At 42.3% G+C, this 10,954-nt stretch overlaps 1 long non-coding RNA gene across 1 annotated transcript; it reads right to left on the bottom strand.

Moving 5' to 3' along the window:
* Positions 1-239: 239 nt before the first annotated feature.
* LOC115389654 (uncharacterized) lies at positions 240-2,183 on the bottom strand. Its single transcript, XR_003931611.1, has 4 exons — positions 2,170-2,183; positions 687-874; positions 484-599; positions 240-353 (listed from the first exon to the last, which is right to left on the bottom strand). It is a non-coding gene; the product is annotated as an uncharacterized LOC115389654 (long non-coding RNA).
* Positions 2,184-10,954: the final 8,771 nt, after the last annotated feature.

The raw sequence follows: 10,954 nt of genomic DNA, 5'->3' as shown, positions 1-10,954 counted from the left end.
ACACAACACACACACACCACACACACAACACACACAACACACACACAAACACACACACACACACAACAAACACACACAACACAACACAACACACACACGGGAGAGGGACAGACTTTCTCAGATTGTTAAAATGCTCGAGCAGTACATGAACAGACATGTCAGCATTTCCATTATGTCTAATCCGCATGCATGAATGCTCAGAGTGTGTGTGGTGTGTGTGTGTGTGTGTGTGTGTGTTACCATCTCATGGCAGTACTTGGCTTTAATGGAGACGGAGCCGTATTTGCTGTAGCAGGTCTCTCCGCTGTTTCCCGCCATCACCGCCATGTCGGTGCACGTGATGCACAGCAGCCCTGAGAGAGAAACAGCCGGCCGTGAGACCAAAGGCCTCTCGTCCTCTCGTCCTCTCGCGCCTCAGAGGAAACCAGCTTTAACCGTACCGGAGAAACTCAGCTCGTTTAAACGGGACTGAAGCCCTCTCACCTCCCTCGCCGACGGCCTGCACGGCGGCGTCCAGGAAGCAGGCGGGGCTGCCGTACGGGTCCAGGTCGATCACGTCGTAGCGCTCCTTCTTCCCCCGCATCTCGTACATCAGCATGCTGGACGGCGGGAGACACAGGGCCGAAGTGAGGAGGAGGGGGCCCGGCGGCGAGCCCCTCCTCTCTCACGCCGCCCGGAAAGCCCACCTGGCGTCCCGGCAGCTGGCCCGCAGCAGGTGGCCCACCCCGTTGAACTCGGCGTTCCTGCCGATCAGCGCCGCCGCCTTGGCGGAGAAGTCGTTGGCGGTGATGCTTTGCAGGCCGGGGACCTCCAGGGCGAAACGCACCGACCGCAACCCCGACGCCGCCAGAGCCTCCAGGACGCGAAGGCCGAGCTGGAAGGAGGAGAGAGAGGAGAGGAGATGACCACTAGGGGGCGGCAGACCTCAGAAACGCACAAACCACCGAACTACAGAGTAAAACGCTTCGCAGGGCTTAAAGTAAGAGTTGAATCCCCTATAACAAGTATGAGGACATCTAACACAGCTTATTACTTGACAGTTAGTTGAAATAAAAACTCCAAACGACTCGACCAGGTTGACAAATAACAAGAGAAAAATTTGGACATTAGCTTTAAAGTTTTAGAAAATGCTCCCATCACTTGTGCCAGCCTCGCAGGGCAGAAGAGTGTGAAATTACCTGGCGGCCACATTAACATAAGTCATTAGATGGAGGCCGGCGAGTGTATTTTTAGAGCGGGAGGTCCCCGTGGAAATCAAACCAGCGACTCTGGCGGAGTGCTGAAGAGCGGCGCCGCCGCTTCAGGACGTCACGGATGACTTCTTTATTTTATGTCTCCATCAAAGTGCTTTAAGTTAAAAAAAACAAATCCTTCATATGGTCAAAGCTGCCTGCAGGCACAGTGAGGCTGGGGTCAAATTACAAGGCTGGGAGCCAAAATGTGAGGAACGGCTGGAGAAAATAAAACAGCTCTTTTCAGATAAATAGTGAAGTGAAGGGTTGTTTAAAAGTAAGTTTGAGTTTCAATAAAACTCACTGCAATGGTTTTCCTGAATATGAAAATAATGAGAGATGTGGCAAATGCTGGAAACCATTAACTGAACTATTAACTCAACTGAATCTAACTATCACTTAAACCACTTCTGGTTGCAGGAATGAAGAAAGCTCAGTTTTCATGATGTGTAAATAAAAAAACCCACAGCAGAGAATTCCTTTCAGATAACTTTCACTCCTCCAGATCCAGAACCAGGATCAGTTTTTCTGTCTGAATCTCAACGTCTCTGCTGAACAGTCGCTCACATCAACACCTGCACAGGAGCGCCGTGCTGCACAACCAGGAAGTGAAGCTCGACTCCTCCTCATGGAGGACAATGAGCCTTCGGCCTTTTGTCAGTTTGTAAAACTTTAAAGAATCTCTTAACAGAGTTTTCCCTCTTTTACGCTCATTAACAGAACGATGCCTCTTTTTCTCTGCCTCTCATGCTCATGGCCGCTCACCCTGGTTATGAAAAAATAAATAAAATAAATTGGCCAACGACCAACAACAATAAAAAAGTACTTGCAAAATTAATTTTAATTGACAGATGAAATGATAAAAGCAGCTAATGGGGTGGAAGTGACAGAGGATGGCTGAGATGACAGACCGGGACCTGGATGGAGTCTCTCGTACCTCACACTTCTCCCGACTGCTGCCACCACGGCCGGCTCCTCCGCCCCGTTGGCCTCCTCCACCTGCTCTGCCTGCCCCTCCTGCCCCTCCTGCCCCCCGGCCTCCTCCGCCAGCGACACCACCACCTCTCTCCCCCCCGGCACCGCCAGCGGACGCCGCGCTCGGCCAGCACTTCTCTGGCGAACTCTGTGATCACGGCACATCTGGAACAGAAAACCGGGGAAGATCGTTTCAGGGAAACCAGGAGGCGCCGGCTGAGAGAGAAACTGTCCGTTCAGGATTTCTACAGAACATTTTTCAAAAATATTAAGCTTCTGATAAATAAGAAGGAAGAGAAGCTGAAAGAAACTGAAAGGATTCAGCCTCTCCTTATTCTTGCACCAAGATCATTGTTTTTATTTTCCTCCTGTACCAGGTCTTCACTGGTCGGTCTTTTCGTGGAAATAAACCCAGTTTTTAATGACTTTTCTGTTAAGATGAATTTTAACTTGTGATTCACCCGATGACTCTGCTCACACTGATCTTATCTGATCTACTCTTCATCGTGTCACAGTTCTATAATGATTTTAATGTAACAGCTCCTCCCGTTTCACTCATACTCACGTCAGATCTCGGTTAAACTCCTGGACCGGATTGTAAAACACCTCGTTGGCGCTTGGAAACAAAATCGATGCCTTCCCCTCCTTGACCACCGTCTCCCCGGGTAGAAGCCCCACAGCGGGGCCGCCCGCCGGGGCCTCTGGGGGTGCGGGGTCTGTGACGGGGGCCTCGGGTCCATGGATGTCAGTCCTCTGCTGGCAGCGGCCGATCGGCCACCGGTCCACTGCAGCACCCCCTGGCAGAGCGGCTGCAGGAGTGATGGAGGCGACGGGGGGCGACGAGGGGCAACAGACGGGCCGTCTGCACCAGTATAAAGACACAACGCCTGCAGGCACACACAAAGCAGAGACACACATATAAACAACCAGATGTCAAACAGAACTGGCTTTAATTACTTTATCTCTTTCAGTTATGAAATCCGTTGATGCATTATTAGAATTTGAAATTCCTGTTTTTACTGATTTCTGTAAGTTATTTCACTTTTTGGGACTGATGAACTAAAAGAGAGTCAAATCCATCCATAGAAATAGGAAGCAGAAAAACAACTTTCAAGAATTATATTTTTGTGCTTAAGATAAATAAGTTTAAGTTAGACTGAAGAAATAGATTCAGTAGTCTTTGATTGGTTATGATCAAAGATTTGGGTTAGTATTGACCCAAGAAATCCCTTCAGTCATTCCCCTCATGTGTTTCATCACTTCTTTTTAACAGCAGCAAACATCAGTCTTAAACTGGAGTGTGCTGGAATAAAACACTTTAAACTCCCTGGTTTAGCAAAGCAGCTGACATGTGATCAGTCGTGGTCATCAAAAGGTTCCACAACAAATCATTATGAGGTCTTTTGAGCCCCAAACACAGTCTGAAATGGTATAAATCCATCCATCAGCTAAATCAAACAGAAATGCACATTTACTTCATGACTGACGCGTTTAGCTGTAACATGTTTGCAGGACAGTCACCTCTGATAAACTAGAACCAATTCATTCCCTCAACTTCAATCAGGTTGGGCTTATATGTGTTTGTTTACGTTCTAGTACGGTGTTAAGCGACTCTAAACAGATGATCTGCAGAACACACTCACCGTAGCTTATCAAAACACCGATTTGAAACAATACTGGATCTGATGCTTCTCCACATCAGGTAAGCATCAATCAGAACAATAATTTATCCTCGAGATGTTTAGTCAAACACCACAAGTTAAAAGCCTAAACAACTATGAATGGCATGCGTTAAACGGTTCCTATCCTTGATTACGAAGTGAACGCATTTCTCAGCACAACACCAACTATTAAAATGAAATAGTTTGAGCGTTTGTGTGCTTTAAATACACAGGGTTGGCGTTTCAGCTAACGGAGTGAAAAACAACATAATTACCCGTAAATCCTCCTTCACGTGGACGCTACTGTTTATTCTGTTAGTTTTAAAGACAAACCCAGAACTAATAATATATAATTCCCCTGGATATGCATGAAGCGAGTGCGCTGTGGATTTCTCTGCCGTCACGTTACCGCATGGGCGCCGCCATGATGGAAACCCGTCTACGGAAGCCTGCGCGGGACAACGTAAAGCGCGAAAAAATGGCTGCGCCCCCTGCGACGGAGCCGCGTAACTACATGAAAAACCCGGTGTAACGTGAGGACAAGACGGAGAGGGTCGATCAGTCAGCCGCTGCACACAAACTGGCCTACTTTCCCCCGCCAGAGCATGTGAGCCGCCTGGAAAACACATCAGTCTGCTTTCATGAATAATCTAATTTAATCTTTAGTGATGCATTCTGATGAAAAGGCTAAACATAGCCTATATGGATTAACCGCAACATCCCGGGCTGAGATGTCAGGATAGGAAAAAACAGGCCCGAGGGGGGAAATAAGGTCAAGCTTGGGAACAGAGCAGGGGATTTATCTCCTTATGACACCACAGAAATCCTGCATGCTGACTATACAGGAGAGAAGCAGTCAAGTCTTTCACACTGGAGGGTTCTCGTCTGTGCACCACATGAAAGGTGGAAAAAACTCAATCTGCCGATAAATAATAAAGAATATGTGATTTGAACACAGCAGCCCAGACAGGACATATGAGATAAAACTTTAATTTGTAGCCTCAACTTAATATTTGATGGTCACTAACATTTTGTGCCCACAAATTGGTAAATCATGGCCAAAAATGTGTAAATCATCATCGCAATTAAACAGTTTGCTTACACAAATTAGTGTTTGGTGGCCTGAAATTAATATTTTGAGGCCATGAACTATTACTTGAGGCAAGAAAATGTACATTTTTGGTCTTGAAATACTCACTTGTGGCAACAACATATTAATTTCTGGCCACAAAATAAGAATTTCATGCTACAAAATATTTGAGGCCAGAAAATCTTAACTTGTCACCACAAAAATACTCATTTGAAGTGCCAATATGATAATTTGATTTCAAAAATAGCAATTTGTGACCATGACAAATTAATTTATGGCCACAATTCAAAACTGTATTTCAGATGTCATGACTGATCTGCACGTTTCTATATTTGATTGTGTGATAATATAATTTGGAATAGGCTACTGGAAAAATAAAACTGACCAACTACAGTAATAAACTCCCTGGAAACTGTCACAGGAGCGCAGAAAGCTTCTGATACACTGACAAAAAGATTTGCTGAATGAAAATCAACTAGGCAAACTAGCAAAAAAATAAATCAAATGGATGGTACCAAAGCTATAAGAAATGATTGTAATAAGACACAAAATTACTACAGAGGGATACAAAATAACTTAAGGGATAACAAACAAACAAATAAATCCTGCAAAAAATGACTGCAACAGGACATGAAGGAGTGTAAGCTAAACTAGGGGGATGTAAAATGATCCCAAAGATTGGAAAACGATCTAAAAGTGAAAAATCTGCCATAAAGATATTCCAAAGTAACATATACAGGATTGAATAAAACAGAAAGACCCCCCCCCCAAAAAAAACAAAACAAAGGTCTTATAGCCGATGCACATAGGCTTCAAAAAGGATATATATCATTCCAAAAAAACAGAAAACTAACAACGATGCACAAAATGACCACATGAAGGTTGAAAACCAAACCCAAAGATATGAAATGACCACAACAGGATGCTTAGCAATGAAGCAAAAACACCCTAAACCACAGGGATACAAAATGATTGCAACGGGTTCAAAATCATAGAAACTAATTAGGTGTACAGGAATGAGGCTCATAATGACCAGAGAGAAACACAAAACGAATCTCGAGGGAAGCAAGGTGATGACAGCAGAAACAGCGGACACACAACACTAACAGTGAGGCTCTGCATGAACCAGAGGGAAGCAAAATGATCACGGCAGCTTCAAGTGAAATGATTCAAGATGCACAAAAAGAGGTTTGTAGTGACCAGAGACTCAAAACTAATCCTGAGGGAAGCAAAGTGATCACCAGGAGTTAAAGAACATAGCAAAAAAAAAAAAAAAAATTACAACTGTGAGGTTCAGCAACAACCAGAGGGATGCAAAAACTTATTAAAGTTGCATTTTAAAGGCGCAGCACTTTAATTTGAGTGGTGTTTCTTCTTTGTGTTAGGAGGCAGTGTTGAGTCGGTTTGTCTTCAGTCCACTTCCTTTGGAAAAGCAGTTTGGATCAGATTCAATCTGTGGGGAAAAACTAAAGGTCGACTTTAGGAGCGGGCGGGCTGGGACATGCTGGCTGGTTTGATCATTTCAATACCTTCAGCACAGCTCATATCGAAGGAATCACGTCATGTCGGTGTGTTTCTTTTGCTTTAAATGGCTCAATAAACATTTCAAACTGAAAAGTATTACATAAAGTACCTCTGAGCAGAAAAAGTGGCAGAACTAATGGATTTTTACCACCTTTGTCCTTCAAGTCAGTTCACAACTGTCATGTTATTATATATATTACACACCATAACGCACGGAACTGCTGCAGGTTTCCCACACATATCCCTGGTGATGTTAAGAAATCCTATACTGGATAGTATTTACTGGAATTTACTTGAAAGAAAATATTTATTTGCATGTATTAGATATGGCGATATCATAAAGGATCATAGAAATCCATGTTTCAGCAGTCAAAAAGAGCAAATATTCCTGAGATCAGAAGAGATACAGGGATCAATACAGTCAAAACAATCAAATACTCAAAATGATTGAAGCTGAAGACCTGGTGAAAGTTTATTCATTCACAGAGTGAAATGAATTTAATTCATAGCACATTTTTCTTCTACATTGATGAAAATGAAATTATTTCTTTATTTAATTTGAGGTTAAAAAAAAGGTTAAAAGTGTGTGAAGGTAATTACAGCAACACAAACTCCATCAGGTCCTATAAAACAGAAAATAAATGAATCAAGAGGTCAGAAAGGTGTTTCATCGAAGTATTTCCCAGTTTAGAGTAGCAAAAACAGAAGCACCTTAAGCCTTAAACAACATAAAATGACCACAGAAAGATTCAAAAAATGACTGTAAAGAAATGAAAAATACCAAAAATCGTCAAACTCAAAAGACCTAAAAAATGAAAAATGAAATCAAAGGGATGTAAATGACATTAAAATGTCACAAAAGATTATCTTAATAATTAAGATTACTTCAGTAATTAAAAAAATGATATCAGCAGGATGGAAAATTATCAAAAAGAGATTTAAATGATTGTAAGGGGATAAAACACAAACTTAAAGTGGTGTTAGCTCACCTGGAGGGATTAAATTAAAAAACCCCAAATGATTAAAATCCATCAAAAGGTGAGAAAAGAGACTCAAAAGTACTTGAAGACAAATATTCAAAACAACAACCATGATTCATATTGCAGGGTATATAAGAGTATCAGCAAAAGGTAGGCAAATTCACACATGCATTGAAATGACCACGACTGTGAAAAACCAAACAGCAAAGATGTGAAGCTAAACTCCAGCTGAGAGACGGACAATCGTCACAACGAGGCACAAAATCAAACTGCAGGGATTCAAAATGACTGTCAGGGTTTTCAAATCATATAAAATGAATAAAAATGCACAACAAAGAGGCCTCTAACAACTCCAGAAAGACTCCAAACTAATCCAGAGGGAAGCAAGATGGTATCAATAGTCGGAGAAGAACACAAAATAAGAACCGTGAAGCTTGACATGAACCACAGGGATGTAAAATAACCCAAGTAGTAATGTAAAATCAAATTAAACACAACACAAAAATATGCAGTCATGCACAAAACTGCACAAAACTAAGAGAGGGAGTCAAGATGATCCCAAAATCTTCAATAAGGAATTAAAATGGCCATAAAAGGGACACAAAATTATCATAAAAAGAAGAAAAAAGTGACTTCAAAGGGATGCAAATTCACAGCAAACTGGCACAAAATGACCAAAAAGACAATAAAGAGGCACCGTCGGGGGGGTGGGGTCTTTCACATGTATGTGCCTTCCTGGGGGTTTGATGACTGTGGTGCACAGATATTGTGTGGTCAATACAGTCTTGCTCACTTGAAGGTTTTTTTTTTCTGCTGAAAAACTCAGAACTTCATGGGATCGACCAGAGCAGGTCTGTGAAGGTCTGGATCTGCATTTCCAGCTATCATTTAAATCCTTCAATTAAAAGTTTGAACACAATGGAGTTTTCTCCATTTGAGTCATAAGTTAAGTCTTTAAATTGACTTAGGTTCATTGTTACGTCCAGATATGCTGTTATCCTTCTAGAAGAGTAAAAAATCCCTAAATCTCACAAATATTGCTCCAGAAAGATTTGAACAGAGACAGTAAAGTAAAGATGACTAAAAACACAGATATGGTCAGGGCCCGTTTACACAGCAATCTTTCAAAAGGAAAGTAAAAACATTCCGTTGTGATTTGTCAGTCCATTTACATGCATTTACAAATGCAAACTTTTTAAAAGGGCACCCAAGGTGGAACTTTTTGAAAATATCTGCAAAAATCGTAACTTTCTGGAAACAGTTGGGCTCAGTCTCTGTGCAGGCAGTAGAAATGCTGCAACTGCGCTTGCGCACCACCACATAATGTGTGATTAGATGGATAACAACAATCAGTGTTTTTACAAAGGACTTTTTATTCCTCTTTAAAGGAATACTCCGAAGATTTTGGACCCACGCCCTATCCCTATCATTGACAAAGTTGGACAAGCTCATAAATACCTTTTTTGTGTCTCTGCGTCCAGTGGCTGGATCCCAGCTGTTAGCATTGTAGTTAGCTTAGCTCAATTGATGGAAGTCAATAGGGAACAGAGCCGGACTGACGAAAGTGGACAAAATACTCCTTCCAGTGGTCCAGGGGATGGTGTATTAGCACGTGAAGTAAATCGAATAGTTATGAAACATTTAAAAGACGTGTTTAAAATAACCTTTTAATACACAGATCTGCACAAGCATAGTGCGCCGCAGAAGGATATACCGGAGCACAGCGCTGAGTCTATGGCTTCTACTGCTGTGCTCCGGGATATCCTTCCGCGGAGCACTGCGCATGCACAGGTCTGTGTGTATCAAAACGCTATTTAAATAGATTGAAAAGATAATACGTCTTTTAAAATGTTATATAAGCATTTGGATTTACTTCACGTACTAATATGCCATCCCCTGGACCACTGGAAGTAGTATTTTGTCCACTTTCATCAGTCCGGCTCTGTTCCCTATTGACTTCCAGCAATTGAGCTAAGCTAACTATGATGCTAACAGCTGGCAACTAGCCACTGGATGCAGAGACACAAAAAAAGGTATTTATGAGCTTGTCTAACTTTGTCAATGATAGGGATAGGGTGTGGGTCCAAATCTTCAGAGTATTCCTTTAAATCTAAATAAATGCTGATTCCGCACTAAAATGACCAGTAAACACCTGAAATTTATTTGGAATTTGTTTGGTTATCCGAAATTATACTTATTTAATTCAGGATAACTGTCCGGTTTATACTACTCTAGGAGCAGAACACACACAGACACACACACACACACACACACACACACACACACACACACACACACACACACACAAATGAGGCCTTACAGGTGTCAATCTCAGAGCGTCCGCTGTCCATGGTGCTGAAAGCTCAGATAAAAGTCACTGGCTACATCTGGACCATCTTTGATACAGCTTAAATATAAAATGAACACAGCTGGTCTAAAATTACACAATCTATTCAGATAGATATAGACACAGCTATCTATATCTTTTGGAATTCATGTATATTAGAAAAAAATAGACTCGGCAGTCTCTTGTAGTTGAGAGCAACACAAGGCACATTCAAATAGCCAGGTGTTTAAGACCACAGCATTCTGATGAAGATAATATTTTGAAGGTTTCACTGACTCACCAATGGCTCCAATGCTAGGTTCCGGGTAGCAGCGCTAGCGGCTAGCATAGTGTTTAGCATACTGTTTAACTTCCCTCCAAAGAGTTCAGATCAAATGCAAAGAAAAAACTTGTTAATGCCGCACAGCCAATCAGCGCTGGCTTACAGCTGTGATGCATTCATGGACAGTCGTAATGTAGAATTGGCAAATTGGAGCCCACAATCATATGCCCAGGTTCTCGCACACACTGCATATTTTATTATAATAATTTATTTGCGAATAAATGTGAACACATCACATGAAACGGGGACCTATGACCTTGTGGGCCCTGGGGCGACCGCCCCCTTGCCCCCACTCTGGCTCCTCTACAGGGCTCCACCCTTTTGGTTCGACGGTGAGAACAAAATTCAGTTATTTATGAGAAGGCTGATTTGCAAATTCACACTTCCATAAAGGGGTTCTGGCTCGAGCCAAGTCGGTATGAACATGCCCTCAGAAAAATGGATATGATGGAACGAGTGGATGGATGGGAGCAGAACAATGCAGTCATTGTTAAAGCTTTAGCATTAAAGTTAATGGAGAAAGAGAGAAAAATCTCCCGTAACATTGTTTACTTCCAGGAGACATAAGTACGTCACGACCGCCCCCGGCCCAATCAGAACACTTCACAGCTCCCAGCGTTAGAGAGGATTCGTTTTTCCTATGTGAACACCAAGATCATCAATAGAAATCACAATTATTTAATTTGGAATAAACAAGTTCTAAATAAAAACACCCATGAAACCACACTCAAGAGTGTCCTGAACCTCAGGCCACATTCTCCTGGATTAGTTTCAGAGTCGAGATTCATCAGTAATAGCTCTTCTGAAGCAAGAACAGAATAGA

This window comes from Salarias fasciatus, chromosome 6 (genome assembly GCF_902148845.1).
Source record: "Salarias fasciatus chromosome 6, fSalaFa1.1, whole genome shotgun sequence".
NCBI classification, from domain to species: domain Eukaryota; kingdom Metazoa; phylum Chordata; class Actinopteri; order Blenniiformes; family Blenniidae; genus Salarias; species Salarias fasciatus.
The sequence above is the reverse complement of the archived record's forward strand: the minus strand, read 5'-3'. Positions and strand labels throughout refer to the sequence as shown.